Source organism: Grammomys surdaster, unplaced genomic scaffold, assembly GCF_004785775.1.
Source record: "Grammomys surdaster isolate TR1022 unplaced genomic scaffold, NIH_TR_1.0 125311, whole genome shotgun sequence".
Taxonomy (NCBI): Eukaryota; Metazoa; Chordata; class Mammalia; order Rodentia; family Muridae; genus Grammomys; species Grammomys surdaster.
In genome coordinates, this window is record NW_021620189.1 from 804,454 (window position 1) to 811,594 (window position 7,141).

General features: G+C 38.8%; 1 pseudogene; it reads right to left on the reverse strand.

Moving 5' to 3' along the window:
- Positions 1–5,375: 5,375 nt before the first annotated feature.
- Positions 5,376–6,627, reverse strand: LOC114637461 (annotated as a pseudogene).
- Positions 6,628–7,141: the final 514 nt, after the last annotated feature.

A 7,141-nucleotide genomic window follows, 5' to 3' on the forward strand; every position in this document is an offset into this window, starting at 1 on the left:
CTTTACCCTCACCCTGTGAACACAGCACTGTGCCTGGCCTCATTTAGATGTCCTTAAAGATGTGATTGTGTGAGTATAAAACAGACATGAACTTTGTCGTGGCAATTATGAAATATCATAGCTGAAAACTCTTTAACAAAATATGTATAGATAAGAGAACACATAATAAATTTATTTAATCAACTCTATACAACACAAGAGCCTTCAGACTGAAATTTCAACCCCCCAAATAAGTTCCCATTTTATGCTACAATCAATGAAGCATTGTGCAGACTAATGACTGATAAAAGGACACTAACTGATAGCTATAGATGAAGAGATCCAGCAGGACACATGCTGGCCCCTCTGTAGCATGCACTTCTTCTGAGTGTGGGGGGAAACCAAAACTTTTGCAGAATGAGAATTCCACAACTTGCATGTAATTAGACATTGTAGTCAGAGAACTTTTTTGTGTCCAGCTCTTACACAGAACAGTAAAGTAAGGTTCAGGAAATAATGTCAAGTTTTCAGGTTTGCTCACCTCAAGGACCATCTGGAGTCATTGGTTAAGAGCTTCAGTATGTATTTCCTAGTCTTTTTCATGTAGAAAATCTGGACTTGAGGTATTGAACTGTTACTGGTTCTTTTCGTAATAGTGTCTCAACCTTTTTTCGGCAAAATTTTAGACAGGAATGATATGTCAAAGGTTTAGTTTTCCCAGGAAGGCAAGCTACTTTGAACAGCATAAAAAGGGAACAAACAGCTTGGTGACCTTGCATTCTGGGCGTGGCAGATCTTCCCTGTAGCCCCAAAACTGAATGTTTATTTCACCTCCCTTTAGAAGTACCATGCTTGATACTGTTTAGTGGTCACTGGAAATAAGCCTGCAGACAATTTCTCATTCACAATATTGGATCCACTATATAGAATGATGAGATATAAACATTACTTGGAAATTATTGTAATCTAAATCTCATAAAGAAGCATTAAACAAGACCAAAACCAGCCATTGTAGCATTTTCTGTACTTTACGAAAGGACTGAAATGAAGGCACATCTGAAATCTCTCTTCCACAAAATATACAAAACGTAAGTTCAGATATCATATAAAGAAAAGAACAAACCGATGAACACAAGTGCTTAAAGACACATATACACACACAGACACACAGACACAGACACACACAGACACACAGACACACACAGACACAGACACACACAGACACACACACACAGACACACAGACACACACAGACACACACAGACACACACACACACCCATCTTGGTGTTTAGCGTGGTTCTGTTCCTTACTGCTTCTCAGCCTTGTCCCTGCCTAATACACTGCTATCCCCTGCAGTTTGATGCTTGCTCTATTCTAATCTATTGCAGATATGAGAACAAGAGGAAAACAGATAACCATGTAACTCTATACAGACCATCACAGTAACTCCTCAGAGACTATCAAATTGGATCTTTTGATCAAAACCTGAGAAGCAACATCACTTGATTTGAAAATCTAAATGATGAGAACACAAAAAAGGTATAACAACCCAAACAAATGAGAATAATCAAGATTTTTAAAGAGCCAAAGTGGTTAGAAATAGAGAGAAAAGGGATATAGAATATTAATTGTTCCAATATCATAATGTGTGGTGGGATTTGGAGATGACTATTAAGGTTATGGTTAATTTTAATGTCAATTCCCCACAAAATTACATGTGTAGGTAGCCTTTCCTGGAACAGTGTCTAGATTGTTTGATAGACGTAGGAAGACACATTCCAATTGTAGGCAGCACCTTCTTTGGATGCCAGCCTAAATAAAAGGGTATGGGAGAAGGAAGATCATCCATATTTTACTTAACTTGTCGTGCCCCCCCCTTGCCATCAAATTTATTTGTGCCATTGCTGCTGCAGCTAATTCCTACTCAGACTTCATAATCAGTGTTTGAGAGCTTTTGTTGTGAATGAGGAACCAGTGGCTTTTCTGAAACATACCAGGTTTTCTAGTATCAGGTTGGGACTACTGAAGCATCTCCAACCTTGGAAACCAAGCAACTACTGGCTGTTGCCTTCTCATCTGCAAGTGAAAGACATCAATTGTGAGTGTACTCCAACTTCTGAGACACTCAGGCTCAAGGACCAGGTTCTCTCTTCTCATGTAATTTTCCCGTGGTTACTATTTTAAAGCTGACCTAATATGTTTACACACAGACACACAGACACACAGACACACACACACACACACACACACAGACACACACACAGACACATACATATAAGTATGTATGTATGTACTTACACATACACATATACATTCATACAAATTCATAAATATTCACATATTCATCCCACTGGTTTTGTTTCTCTAGAAAACCCTAATACATGTAGGAAGGGGATTGGTAAAATATTCTCATCTGCATGATAAAACCTGTGTACATATGGTTCAGAACACACTAGTCATTCAATTACTGGTCAGAACTGTTTGGAATAAAAACAAAACAGTAACAATATAATAATAAAAATGATATAAATAGGAAAGCAGCATAAAATTATTTGCAAACATTTAATTTTTTTGAATATTTCATGTAATCTAGAGATGATTTGAAGAATATAAGAATATATGTACATATAATATATACAAATGTCATATGCAAATGTTATGTCATCTTATATATGGACCTTGAGCATCCATAGATCTTGGCCTATGTAGGAGAAGAATCCTGTATCCAGCCTCCCTAAGAATGCTGAAGGAAGACTGTGTGTGATTTCCTCCTTCATAGTCAGAATTTTATGATGTCCCTATCCCTTTGTTTTTAGAATTACTCCTATGACTATCACACATTGTGCTGCAAAAGGAAATTTCTGGGTGAACTAACTTTACAGGCTTTCTTGAAAGCTGGTTTTTCATCTCTTGATAGTAGAAGTCAGGCATTTCTAAGAGTAAGAATATAATGTGTTGTTACTGGTTTTTACAAAGCCAAGACCATGTGAGAAAGGTGAGAACAGCCTTCCAAATCTAAGAGGGGCCTTACAGAGAGTTAGAAAGGAAATGGGACCTCACTCCTACAACCCCTTAGAGCAGATGGCCAATAAGTTGATCGAGTGAGGAAATAAATCCCAACTGAGACCTTTGCATCTTTATTGGTTTTATGGGTAGCCTAAGAAGAGAGCTCAACTAAGCCATCCAAAGTTTATGTTCTATATGACTGAGAGATTGAAATGTGTATTGTTTTAAGCTGTTAGGCGTGTGCCTACTTGTATACATGAATGGAAAACTAGTATAGATCCCCAAGCTAAAGAGTTTGGCGCAATGATTTGCATGTGTGGTAGTTCAGAAACGGTATGCTGGTCAATAAAGAAATTACTGAAATGCTGGTGTGATGAGGAGAAGTGAGGTACCATCAGGAAAACTGTGGAGCAGTTGTCATTAGGCAGGTAGTATGGACACTCACTTTCCAGTGTTACTCGAGATTGTAGTATGATTTACTTCAGTTTCCTCTTCTCATAAGCAACATGATCTAAGAACGCCTAAAACCACAGACCATATTCTCTACATACCGTGTTTTAGCAACACATGTGTGGCTGTGAGAAAATCATTGTATAAACTAGGCCACGTGAAAGAGTCACAGCAGCAGTAATGAAGTGATCACAGCAATAGCCTAAATTAAATGTTATGCGAATGTGGTCTCTCTCACTGTCTCCCAGAATTTCTTCCTGTACTCTTTTCACCTTTCTTGTGGTCAGGAGATGATCCAATACTTTCATGCTGAGATATTAACATGTGAGACTTAGGCTCTGTCGACAGTGTATAAGGGGAGGCAACAAGTGCTGCCAAAATCCATGCAGCATGGAAAAGTCTTCCCCACAGTGACATCCTCAGATCCTTTCAGATGACAGATGTACGCAGTGAATCTTGTTTTGGAAAGATCTCGACAGCTAGAAATGAAAGCATTTCAATATCATTTTGTAAGGAAATGTTTGTTGAAAGCCAACAGAGAGAAGGAAATTTTCTTCCTTCTATCTTTTAATGAATTTGACTGGTTTACAAATTATGATGCTTTTGAGACATATTAGCAGAAGGCAAGTTATTTTAACTATGTACATACACATTCGAGGATCACAAAACCTGGGATATAAAGTAGTGACTAGATTGAGGCTCATTTATTATCACAAGCTTCAGGAAAGAATAGGGACATGGGATTTGTAGAAGAGGGAAAGGAAGGCAGCGTGGTATGCTTGGGCAAGGGCACGAGACCTACAGGGTTGTAGTGTCGACGAAAGTCTTTCAGTTTAGTCTCTCTTACAGAAGATGTGTGATAAAAACCCCTGTGACACAAAAATGCCTTTCACAATGGACAGGTTTTATACCTTATTTTTCAGGGGGAAGTTGGAGTTTTTCATACTTTAACTGATTACATTAGCTCAAGGTTTTAAATATACTAAATTAGCATATTTGGGTGTGACATGTCCTCAACCCCACTTCCTCTGTCTTGGTTTAAATCCTTCTTAATGAGGAAAAGAGCTTTCTGAAGCGTGATTGGTGATTGGTGTAGCCTGAATCTGTAGCTGCCTGCCAGTCATTGGTTGCCATCCACGGTGAATTTGGATTTTCCTAACAGAAACAGGAAAACTACAGTTTTATTCTTGAAGGAGCTTCAAGATATCAAATGGAGTATATAAAGTACAAGGGGCCATGACTACACCCTCATTTAATGGAATGTTATGCAACATTTGAATTAGATAAATAGGCTGTACCCATGAGAGGATGCTCAGTCATACTTTTTTTCAAATGAAATGGCACGGCAAATTCACAGTATTAGGCATGGAGCACCTCTGAGTTGTTTGTCAAGAAGGGGCCAGAAGCCCTTAAAAGGCACAGGCTATTTCCATTGCCCTTGGTTGCCTACCAGAAATATGTAGTAAAACCCCATTGCTGAAGACACCACATACCTTTGCCATGGGGACTTTTTATTTGCATGTTTTCAGACAAGGTAACCAGAATTTTCTTTTTCTTTTTTTTTTTTTTTGACATGTAACAAATTTTCTTTTGATTACCAGTTAAATACAGAATTTTAATCCCATAGCTTAACAATTAAGGGTCATACAACACATACCTAGCACGTCAGTCTAATGTACACAGCTATTATCAGTTACACAAGATATGGCCTAACAGATGCTAGGAACTTTTTAAACTAGTTTTTACAAGTATTCATTTTCATGTTGGACATTGAAGTCATCATATATACAGGGCAAAGTCAGAGCTTTTATATTTGTGTTTATTCTTCATTTAACTTTTAAAACACTACTATAGTTGAATATTAAAACAAAAACAATAGCCAAGTAGTGAGCATATTATGATTACAGTCCTTCCCACATTCACTACTGCATACAGAATGTCAAAGAATGACTGGCCCATTAAGAGGTCTGACACTGAACGCCTCATCATCCTCATACGCTTCTCCATTGTAATGACACCGTCTTTCCAGATTTGGATCAAAGTCCACCAGTCCTACCTGATCCATTTCATCAGTCTCTTCTACTTCCTTCCTTTCAGGAAGGAGTTTTTCCAGCAAAGAGAGTTTATCAGGAGAGAGAAAGCCATTTTCAGGAAAGTTTACCTTAGACTCAGTGATTATACGTCCCTTTTCATATGGACGACGATATATTGGCATGCCTTCATTTAGCACACATTTTATATCCCCATGCTTGACAATCTGACCTGGATGAGAGGTGATGACTATGGTTCGGTTGTCAAGTGTAGATATTGGCTTTTGGAAGCCACACAATGCTTCAACCAGCTGTATGTCCATACACATGAAAAGGTCTTCTCCTCGCCTTGTAAAAACAGCATGGTCCTTCTGATCTAACACAATGATAATATCTCCTGTCTCCAGTCCTGGTTCTTGGTCTCCTTCACCATGGAATGCTATCTTCTGACCATCTTTCATGCCTTTATCAATATGAACTTCTAAAATTTTCTTCTCTCCAACTATCTTTCTTCCATTGCAGCTTTTACATCTGTCTTTAGGACTGATGCGTTCTCCATGACCCTGGCACTCCATGCACACTGACTGAATTTGCTGAACCATTCCTGGTCCAATCTGATGAATCCTTATCTGCATGCCTGTCCCCCGGCAGTTGGAACAGCACTCTACTGCTCCTTTCTTACCACCTCGGCCTACACATTTGTCACAAATCACATTCTTTTGCAGAGCCAATTTTCTTGTTGCACCATTATATAAGTCTTCTAAGGTCATGGAGAGTTGATGAACAACATTTTTACCTCTCCTTTCTCTTTGCATTCTTCCTCCTCCTCCAAAGAACATATCAAAGATATCCATGGGCGAGCCAAAACTACCACCTGCTCCGCCCCCTTTAATCGCCTGCTCGCCTCCTTTATCATATAATTCTCTTTTTTTGGAATCAGCAAGAACTTCATAAGCTTGAGAAATCTGTTTAAACTTTTCTCCTTCATTTGGATTCTTATCAGGGTGGTACTTCACGGCCAATTTTCTATATGCCTTTTTCAATTCTTCCTGGGTGGCATTGGGTTTGACTCCCAAAACATCATAGTAAGTGGTTTCTTTCACCATTTTTTACAGCCGGTGAGCAGGCCGGCGCCGGAAAGCGGAAAGAGGAGCGTAGCACACAGCGCAGCTCGGCCAGACACTGCTCCTCCACCACCCACCGAGCGTTCTGGAAAGTTCCCAAGAATTTTCATTGTATTTGTTTTTTTTTTTTTCTATCTGAGATAAGGTCTCTTTATGTAGCCTTCATCTAGACAATCTATCATAGAGATGCCCAAAAGAAGGGCATCTTGTTTCAGATATAAACAACAACATCATGCCATTTAGAAAAAAAAATGGATACTACTAGAGATAACTGTACCAGGTAAATTATGCCGAAGATGGGCATCTCTTTGGTGCTTCTAGACTCTGTCAGGTTGATAGTCATTATTAAGCATCATACCAGTCACTGTGACAAGGATCGTTAGCATAGGGAGTCCGTAAGCTCTTATGGTTTTCAGGACAATGTGGTGGGATGAGATAGCAGACAGTGGGGAACAGATAGCCTTAACATTCAACTAAATAATTCTTTTGCTTAAAAGATTTAATTTTTTAGATCCACCCTTCTCTTAATTCCCTCCCGACTTTCATATACC